The sequence below is a fragment of the Takifugu rubripes genome, unplaced genomic scaffold, assembly GCF_901000725.2.
Source record: "Takifugu rubripes unplaced genomic scaffold, fTakRub1.2, whole genome shotgun sequence".
Lineage (NCBI taxonomy): Eukaryota > Metazoa > Chordata > Actinopteri > Tetraodontiformes > Tetraodontidae > Takifugu > Takifugu rubripes.
Window position 1 is genome coordinate 72,501 of NW_021821662.1, and position 10,913 is coordinate 83,413.

A 10,913-nucleotide genomic window follows, 5' to 3' on the forward strand; every position below is an offset into this window, starting at 1 on the left:
GGTTTTGTTATATCACAAAGCAATCAGCCAGGACCTGTCCAACCTGCCCACCTCCCGCACCAGAACTCAGAGGTGGATCTGGTTCAACCCAGACCCCCCTTGGTCTCCCAGCAGATCCCGGGCATACAAGCGCTTTTCAATCTGACCATGACTTACAGGAAGGACGCCGACATCCAGGTACGGTGGAAGGTCTCCGCCAGGAAAACCCCGGAAAAAGGCTTCACGCCTCCTCCGAAGCGGCGTTTGGTCTGCTGGATCGTGGACAGCAAAGAGATGACCAACACCTTCAATCAGACCTACAACGCCTACGTGGACCTCCTCAAGCACATCGCGGTGGACCTCATCGACAAGATGGAGGGCGAGGACTACCTGTCCACCATCAAAAGCTGCAAGTTCTACCTGTCCTTGGAGAGCTCCATTCACAGAGATTACATCACCGAGAAGTTCACCACGCCTCTGGCCCTCGGGACCGTCCCGGTGGCCCTGGGCCCCCCGAGGAGAAACTACGAGAGTTTTGTCCCGGGTTCTTCCTTCATTCACGTGAACGATTTTGCCGATTCCGCTGCCCTGGCCGCGCACCTCCAGAGCCTCGACCAGGACGAGGAGGCCTACCTGAGATACTTCGACTGGCGGAAGTTTTACACCATCGGGACCCCGTTTGCTGACGAAAAGTACCGGTTCCTGCACCCCATCTGCCAGGCCTGCCACCACCTGAGCGTGAGCAGGGTCTTCAGATACGTCCCTGACCTGTACAAGTGGTTTTTAGTGGCGACGTAAACACGCGCACGCACACACACACACACACACACACACACACACACACACACACACACACACGTGTGTAGCTGCACTTAAGAAGAATAATTTGTTTTTACTAAATTAAAAAAAACACCACATTCTCTTCCCCTCTCTCACTTCATAATGAGGCCCGGCTCTGACCCAGGACTGTTGATAGGAACGTTTTCCTCTTTCCTGAGCCTGTTGGGGGGGGGGGTTTCATTGTCTGCTTTTGTGTTTATGCATTCATTCTGGCCCTATGAAGAAGGTTTTGCTGGTTTTTGTTTTTCTATTTAGCTCTGTGGTTTGATGCAAATGTTCCCGACTGTTCGTGAACAGTCCAGTCCCACTGTAATCAGTGACCAAGTGAAGTACAGGTTTAGCTGGGTAGATTCTCAGGTTTAGGTGGGTAGATTCTCAGGTTTAGGTGGGTAGATTCTCAGGTTTAGCTGCGTAGATTCTCAGGTTAGGTGGGTAGATTCTCAGGTTTAGCTGCGTAGATTCTCAGGTTTAGGTGTGTAGATTCTCAGGTTAGCTGGGTAGATTCTCAGGTTTAGGTGGGTAGATTCTCAGGTTTAGGTGGGTAGATTCTCAGGTTTAGGTGGGTAGATTCTCAGGTTTAGGTGGGTAGATTCTCAGGTTAGGTGGGTAGATTCTCAGGTTTAGGTGGGTAGATTCTCAGGTTAGGTGGGTAGATTCTCAGGTTTAGGTGGGTAGATTCTCAGGTTAGGTGGGTAGATGGCTAAAATGGCGCTGTCTCAGGCGGCAGCCAGTAGTAGCAGCTCCCTAAACTTAATTGTTCTTTTTAAACTTTCGTAGTGTTTTCTATACTTGTTTACATTCTTTTCTATTTGGATTTTCTTTCTTTCTTTCCATTTTCAACTGGAGTATTCAGACACCATGTTTTGGAGGCTCGAATACTTTTTTCTCTGTTTTGCGGTGCTTGGGTTATTCGCGGCCCCCATCAGCTGTGCCGAGAAGCGGAGCGGTATTGTCTATACACGCGACCAGCTGATGGCTCTAAGACCACCATCCTTTGTGGTCGGAGAGAAGCCCCAAATCCCTAAGGAGGTGAGGAGGAAACAACGAGGGACTAAGGCTGGAGTTAAACAGAGGATGAAGAGGCGACGTTTTAAACCCTGCGTCCCCGTGGTCATAACGGGGAATGTCTGGTCCCTGGCGAATAAGATGGACGAGCTGGAGGCGCTCACACGGACCCAGCGGGAGTACAGAGAGGCCAGTATCATGTGTTTCACGGAGACGTGGCTCCATGGACTGATACCGGACTCTAATGTGACGATCGCTGGTTTCACCACTGTGCGAGCGGACCGAGACACCACCGCGGCCGGTAAGAAGAAAGGAGGGGGACTGGCCGTGTTCGTTAGCAACAGGTGGTGCAACCCGGAGCATATTCACGTCAAGGAGCGCGTGTGCAGTCCCGACGTGGAACTTATTGCTATCGGACTCCGTCCATACTATTTGCCACGGGAGTTTACTAACGTCATCGCCATCACCGTTTATATTCCCCCGACCGGTAAAGCGGACTCGGCCTGTGACGTCATCCACTCTGTCACGGCTGACTTGCAGACTAAACATCCCGGAGCCTTTATCCTCATCACAGGGGACTTCAATCATGCCTCCCTTAAGTCCACTCTCCCTACATTCCACCAGTATGTCCAGTGCAGCACGAGAGACAGGAAGACTTTGGATCTACTGTATGCTAATGTCACCAGAGCATACACTTCCACTGCACTCCCTCCGCTAGGCAAGTCTGACCACAATCTCGTGCTGCTCTCCCCATCATACACACCTGTGGTTCAGCAGCAACCAGTCACTGTGAGGACTGTTATGAAATGGTCGGATGGTGCCGTGGACTGTCTGAGGGATGCCCTGGAGACCACCAACTGGTCTGCTCTCTGTGAACCACATGGTGAGGACCTGGATGGACTGACAGACTGTGTTTCCGACTACATCAAGTTCTGCACTGAGAACTCCGTCCCCACCAAGAAGGTACGCTGTTACCCAAACAACAAACCATGGGTGACAAGTGACCTGAAGGCCCTTTTGAATAAGAAGAAGAGGGCCTTCACTGCTGGGGACCCGGCTGAGCTCAGGAGTGTACAGAAGGAACTGAAACGCAGTCTGAAGGAGAGCAAGGACGCCTACAGGAAGAAGCTGGAGGAGAGACTGGAGAGGAACCAGACCAGGGATGTTTGGAGTGGGATGAGGACGATCACTGGCTTCCAGAAGAAAGGAATACGCTCAGCTGATGGGAACGTGGACCAAGCCAATGAGTTGAACCAGTTCTTCAACAGGTTTGACTCTAGCTCCCCCTCCCCCAGCTGTCCCAATATTCCTCTGGATAACAATGGGTCCCCTTCACACCTCCCAGAGCCCCTAACACCTCTGCCAACTTCTTCCCCCTCCCCCCTGCTGACACCCTACATGGATCCCAGCATGTCACCCATCCCCCCGACAGGACTATCCTTCACGTCTGGCCAGGTGAGGAGAGAGCTGGAGAGGCTCAACCAGAGAAAGGCTGCCGGACCGGACGGCATCAGCCCACGAGTGCTGAGGAACTGCTCCAGGCAGCTGTGTGGGATACTGCAGCACCTGTTCAACCAGAGCCTTCATCTTCAGAGGATCCCAGTGCTCTGGAAGACATCCTGCCTGGTCCCGGTGCCAAAGAAGACCCATCCTGTGGCACCGAGTGACTACAGGCCAATAGCACTGACCTCCCACATTATGAAGGTCATGGAGCGGCTGGTGCTGACACACCTCAGACCTCTGGTGAGCCCCTTTCAGGACCCTCTGCAGTTTGCCTATCAGCCCAAGGTGGGGGTTGATGACGCAGTGATATACCTGCTGCAGAGGGCTTACTCCTCCTTGGACAGACTAAACACCACAGTGCGGGTCATGTTCTTCGACTTCTCTTCTGCCTTCAATACCATCCAGCCAAGACTGCTGAGGGCGAAGTTGGAGAAGATGCAGATGGATGCTCCCCTTGTTTCTTGGATCGAGGACTACCTGACAGGTCGGCCACAGTTTGTGAGACTGCGGAGCTGTGTGTCCGACCCCCTGATGAGCAACACAGGAGCTCCTCAAGGAACTGTGCTCTCCCCATTCCTGTTCACCACCTACACAGCCGACTTCCAGTACCACTCTGAGACATGTCATCTCCAGAAGTACTCGGATGACACAGTCATAGTCGGGTGTGTGGAGAATGGACAGGAGGATGAATACAGGGACCTTGTGGAGAGTTTTGTCAGGTGGAGCAGGGAGAACCTTCTGCAGCTCAACGTGACCAAGACGAAGGAGATGGTGGTGGATTTCAGAAAAAGCAAGTCCCCACCCTCCCCAGTCTGCATCAGTGGGAAGGACGTGGAAATAGTCCCATCTTACAGGTTCCTGGGTGTTCAGCTGGACAATAAACTGGAGTGGTCCACAAACACCGATGCTGTCTACAAGAAGGCCATGAGCAGACTCTATTTCCTCAGGAGACTCAGGTCCTTCAGTGTTTGCAGCAGGATGCTCCAGATGTTCTACCAGTCTGTCATGGCTAGCACCATCTTCTCTGCTGTAGTGTGCTGGGGTGCAGGCATTAAAGCAAAGGATGCCAACAGACTCAACAAACTCATCAAAAAGGCAGGGTCTGTTGTTGGCTGTAGACTTGATAACTTGGACGAGGTGGTGAGGGACAGGATGGTGTTGAAACTGCGGACAATCATGGACAGTCCCTCCCACCCCCTCCATAACACAGTGGACAAACTGAGGAGCAGCTTCAGCAACAGACTCCTGCAGCCTCGCTGCTCCAAGGAACGCTACAGGAAGTCATTCCTGCCGTCCGCCATTAAACTGTACAATTCACTCAAACCAACTCAACAATAATTGTGTAATGTTTATGTTGTAATTTTATTTCTAATTTATTCTATATTTATGTATATATGCTTATAATATGTATATATTATATTATGTATATATTATATATATGCTTATAATATATGCTGTATATATGCTTATAACATTCTAATCTATCTGTATTTATTTTTTTCTGTCTCTTTACTCTGCATTCGCTGCTACTATAATTCAATTTCCCCACGGGGATGAATAAAGTCCATCTTAATCTTAGATTCTCAGGTTTAGGTGGGTAGATTCTCAGGTTTAGGTGGGTAGATGCTCAGGTTAGGTGGGTAGATTCTCAGGTTTAGGTGGGTAGATGCTCAGGTTTAGGTGGGTAGATGCTCAGGTTTAGGTGGGTAGATGCTCAGGTTTAGGTGGGTAGATTCTCAGGTTTAGGTGGGTAGATGCTCAGGTTTAGGTGGGTAGATTCTCAGGTTAAGGTGCCACTAAACAGCTACTTTGCGTTACAGATTCAAATGTTCTATAATGATTTTGCTGCATACGGGCGTTGGATATTTTGCCCTTCACTCCAGCCGTGCAGGGTGTGTACTAAATGAAGTGTTTTACAGCTCTGTTCCTTTTATTATTTTATCAGTTTTATGTTGCTGGACTAAACTGGCTACTGGACTTGATGTTGAGTTAATCATTTTACACATCTCTCATCCCAATTGCAGGGTGCCAATGGAAGGGTTCAAAAAAGGTAAATGTGACTGATTCCTGATTATCGCTGACTTTGATTTTGAAAACTAAATTCCATTTGTGCAGGAAAATAAAGTATATTATTTTTGGTCATTTGAAATATAAGTGGGATATGTTATGTGGTGATGTATAAGTGGTGGCATGTGTTTGACCCTGACTGCTAATGATTAACACACAATTAAATAATAACACGCAATTATTTTTTTCTGTACTGAGGTGTTTCTTTGCAACTAGGTCATTTAAAGAGTTAAATAGAAGAAACAAATGGATTGATTTTTTTTTAAAATTATTTTTCTTAATAATTATTCGAGCATTTTAGGGTCAGAACGGACAAAAATTTCAGCTTTAAAATTCCGTTTGTTGTTGTTGCTGCTGCTCCTCATATATTCATCCAAAATCGGCAACTTTAATCATCACAGCTATGATCCGTGTAAGTACGTCCTGCTGTGTTCTTTCATTGAATGTTCTTATTCAGTTATCATCTGGCAGCTGACTGTTGAATGACACATTTTGCAAAGATAAGTTGTCTGCTCGGCCTCCGGTGCCTCGTGTCTTAATCTGAAGATGCTGGAAGTCCGAAGCCTGGAGAGGTACAGTGGCCGGTGAGCGTTCAGGTACCTTGGGGACCGGAGGCGGTGCAGCCAGTTGACTGATTTTTGGGTTTTGATTCACAACAAGGTTTTTGTTCTGTGGATCTTCTTTTATTTTTGAATCACTGGCTGCATGAAATACATGAAATACAAGAACTAGAGACAATTTATAATTTGAAATAAGTAAAACCATGGTGGTGATAAGACATGAGCTTAGAGGGGGTTCAGTGATAAAAGAACAGTACACCACTGACTTTCACATGTTGTGATCTTTCTGTTAAGAAGCCGAAGGCAGCAAATGGAACCCTGGATTCACATTTTGGGTCCTAAGAGAGTGAAAAGCCCCAAATGTATACAAACGCCCTCGTCCTTTAGCATACATCGTATCAAAGTACCATCAAAAACCTTCCAAGACTGCAGCTGTGCTTAGGTGGAGCAGTTACCAACACGGTCATCTAGCAGTCAGTCAACTTTTACTGGATCAACAAGTTTGCCTGACTTATTGTGAGCAGTCTTTGTCAGTGTTCATATAGGATTGGGTGTTGGCATGTATGCATAGCCGGGCTGCAGAGTCGACACATGAGCAGGATGAGCCAAACTAATGCAAACATTTCTATTTCTTGAGTATTTGTTTGGCAGACACCATGTTATTGAAACAACTCTGGGCACAACAGTGGTTAAAGTATTGATAAAACAGGCACTACAGTAACAATGTCAAAACCAATGGAGAAGAGGCAATAAAGGAAGACAGCCGGTGTCGGCTCCTCCAAAATGCTGCGGTTGCCAGGGGAACCGAAAGAGCTGCTTAACCGCGCCCCCTACTGAGATCACAGAGCAATCGCACCACACAACCTCCGAGAGCAACACCGGATCTTAAATCCTTGGGTTTATATGTTAATCCACCTGCAGAGGGAGTCAGGCACACTAAGCTGGGACAGCTTGTCCTGTAGCAGAGCGGGGCGGATGGTGTTGAACGCAGAGCTGAAGTCCACGAACAGGATCCTCGCGTAGGTTCCCGGGGAGTCCAGATGCTGCAGGATGGAGTGAAGGGCCAGGTTGACCGCGTCGTCCACAGATCTGTTGGCTCTGTAGGCGGATCTTAAATCCTTGGGTTTATATGTTAATCCCTGTGGAGCACTTTGGTAAACTTTTATGTTTTTGGAAACGTGTTTAAAAAAAGTGAATTGAATTGTCTTGTCAATCAACTTAAAACAAAAGAGAAATGTAAAAATATGAGGGACTGCATTGTTGTTGCAAGAACTTAATTTGGCTTTTTAGAAATTTCTGTCATGTCGCACCTGTCTGCACCTGTAATTACAGGATACTGTTGTGTTGCTCATTGTGTCCTTTTTTAAAAACACACGCGCGCGCGCGCGCTACTGACTCACAACGCAATTCTGTTTTCTAGTCTGAGAATAAAGTATCTAACGTGCACTATTGTAACAGTCTGAGCGAGCAGCAACTTTTCTTCGAGTGACGTCATGTGGCTGGGCTGCTCTAGCCACAAAGGGGCTAAAATGGTGTGTCCCCCCCCCCCCCCCCCCAGACAGGCCTGGGCCTCTTAAAATTGTACAAGTTCTGAGCACTGGTAAATCCAGTGTTGCCAGATTGTGTCGTATGCGTTAGTTTGAAAGCGCACAAGTCTGCCCTCTACTGGATGCGTGCGGTGCTCACAGTCAAGGGTCCGCCTGGGTTTATGTGGTGCGTTTTCAGTGTTTTCTCTCTCGTTTACAGGCTTTTAGGCCGAGCGAAACGCCATCATTGTGTTTTCAGCATGCTTCCTGCCAGACAGCAACTGTGACAATTACAGTTATGTCATGGAAAACCTTTTTCTGTAAGTAGACGCCACATGGAGCAGTATCCTCCAACAACGTTCATTTGGTCTGTTTTTGCCAGTTGTGTTTTTCTTTTGTTTCTTTGGTGTCAGACACCAAAAGTGTCCAAGAGTGAAGCTCAATAGTAAACAGATTTGAGCTCAACGGGGGCATGGAATTATGTTACAGTGACACAAACGGCTGTTTTCAAATTGTGAGCAGAGAGAGTGTGATTTACCCTGGTTTATGCAGGTACGTCATAAACACCTTGGAGTTAATGGTGGCAGAAGATTATATGATTGTGTACCTGAATGGCGCCACACCACGCAGGAGACTACCAGGATTTTCATGGATGAAAAAGTGCTATCAGATGATTGATCGAAGGTAATATTCACACATGCTGCCATCAAGGCCTGTTCTTCTGCATTCCTGTTTGCTACTGAATTTGAGTTTTTCCGATCAAATCCAGGGCAAGAAACCGTGGGTGAGGCAGGGGCGAATTGTGCCTCACGTCTGACTGCATGATCCAATACAAACTGGGTTGCATGAGGTGTGCCAGTTTTTGTTCCTCAGCATATCGCTAATATGAACTTTACAGAAATAGTCGTTATGTGACCGGTGTATGTCTGCGTTGTGTTATTTTTGTGGTTGTGGTGCGTAGAGTAGCCACGGGACACAGTTGAACTTTTGGAGGCACTCTCCGTTTAATCTGGACAAAATAAAACAGCAAAATTAACATGTGCCGCTATTTGCTGATCCAGCCCAAACTCTTCCCAACACGAGAATTGCAAAAGGGCAAGAAAAACATACCTGGTCAAAAATAAAACAGCAAAATTAACATGTGCCGCTATTTGCTGATCCAGCCCAAACTACAGAGAAGACAACATGGAGTTAGCACCATCGCACCTGTTCACATCAATAAAACACTACATTGGAGCAACATCAGAGCTCAATATAAACTTGACTAGAACTGTAGTGTTATAAGAGTGACAAATTAAGACAAAATAATAACAAAAAGACACTTAAAACAAGGGATTACAAAAGATGACTGACCTCTTCCCAACACGAGAATTGCAAAAGGGAACAGGGAGTTGCGACCCTCGAATTTATACAGGTGCACCAAGGGGGACACACGAAGAAGAAATAAAATACAGACGAAGTGACTGGAGGACCAAGACAGCACAGTAAAACAAACACCAGGTATGTTCAACAATAGTAAACAAAAAGAACAATTTTGTGTAATTATAATACAATATTATATGTCCCTGTTACATTCACCCCCCTAGAATTACACAAAATACCAAAAGCACATAAAGCTGGCTGCTAAAAAAAAAATATCCGCAAGACAGTTTCCTATTTAAAGAATAAAAGGCAATAAGTGGTGCCCTTTACACCACAAAATAGCGACCATTTACAATGTGCATGGGAGTGTTAGATATAGGTAGCATGTAGCCCAACAAAATCACAAGTTCCGGCACTAATCAATCAAAAGAGGGGAGGCCACAAAATTCAAATAGTTACAATAGGAGAACGAACTTTCTCAGTGCCAAACAAAGACTCTACCTGAGTCATAGATTCAATCAATCTACAGACTGGCTTAACAAGCCTACCAAATCGTGTGGTAAGGTTGTGACCCAAATCAGAAAAGTCATCAGAAAGTTTGTGTACCTCATCACAAGGGACCAAGGGGGGACCAGCAAACTCTGTGGACAGTCACAGGACATCACATCAGGTTCCATTCCCTCATTGGGTGACTGCTGTTGGACCCAGGATGCTGTGCGGTCAACACTAGACTCACTCAAACTTGGAATGGCACTGGGCCGGGAGGATTCAACTTCCCTACCCCCCACTGATACTCCAGGTTCCTCTGGGACAACATCAACACCAACGGCAGACTGAGCCTTTGTCACGTCCAGCGAAACATCCAGCGGCAAAGAAGTTGACCTGAAGCAGTAAGTTGCGATGCACAGTTTTTTCATTACCCGCTTGGTCTCAGATTTTGTATATGTGGAGGTCTGGCTTAGAAGCAACAACATCATAAACAACTGCCTCCCACTTGTCAGACAGCTTCCTTTTTCCTTTAACTCCTTTATTCGCCAACAGTACTCCTGTCCCCAACAGAAAGAGGTAAGCCCCTGACCCGCTTATTGTACTGGTCCGACTGGTGGTTCTGTTCAACAGCGCTGTTTCCTTGAGCCAAGATCATGGCGGACCGAAGATCTTCCCTAAGTGACTTGACATAGGTATGTAATCGCATACAGAGTCATCATGGAGAACGTTCATGAAGAGGAGATCGTGGGTAACCGGGGGAACCCTCCCAAACATCAGATAAAAGGGCGCAACAGCCTGTTGTTTCATGAGCTGTGCAATTATATACAAATGTCAAAGACTGGATCAATCTGCGGCCACCTCTGCTTCGTCCTTGGGGGCAAAGATCTCAACATGTTCCCCAACGTTCTGTTAAACCGCTCAGTGATGCCATTGCCCATGGGGTGGTACGGTGTGGTATGAGATTTGATTTTGACTCATTGGCTGCATGAAATATATGAAATACAAGAACTAGAGACAATTTATAATTTGAAATAAGTAAAACCATGGTGGTGATAAGACACGAGCTTAGAGGGGGTTCAGTGATAAAAGAACAGTACACCACTGACTTTCACATGTTGTGATCTTTCTGTTAAGAAGCCGAAGGCAGCAAATGGAACCCTGGATTCACATTTGGGTCCTAAGAGAGTGAAAAGCCCCAAATGTATACAAACGCCCTCGTCCTTTAGCATACATCGTATCAAATTACCATCAAAAACCTTCCAAGACTGCAGCTGTGCTTAGGTGGAGCAGTTACCAACACGGTCATCTAGCAGTCAGTCAACTTTTACTGGATCAACAAGTTTGCCTGACTTATTGTGAGCAGTCTTTGTCAGTGTTCATACAGAATTGGGTGTTGGCATGTATGCATAGCCGGGCTGCAGAGTCGACACATGAGCAGGATGAGCCAAACTAATGCAAACATTTCTATTTCTTGAGTATTTGTTTGGCTTTTCTATTATTTTCCTCATGGTGTCAGTAAAAATGTTCCCCGTTCAATTTTTGTTTGCATATGACACCTGTTGGTGTAACTTTAAGCACCAAG

The 10,913-nt window shown here is 46.7% G+C and overlaps 1 pseudogene; it reads left to right on the plus strand.

Moving 5' to 3' along the window:
* The window catches only part of LOC105419952 (alpha-(1,3)-fucosyltransferase 9-like), a 9,126-nt pseudogene extending 458 nt beyond the window's left edge, over window positions 1-8,668 (plus strand).
* Window positions 8,669-10,913: the final 2,245 nt, after the last annotated feature.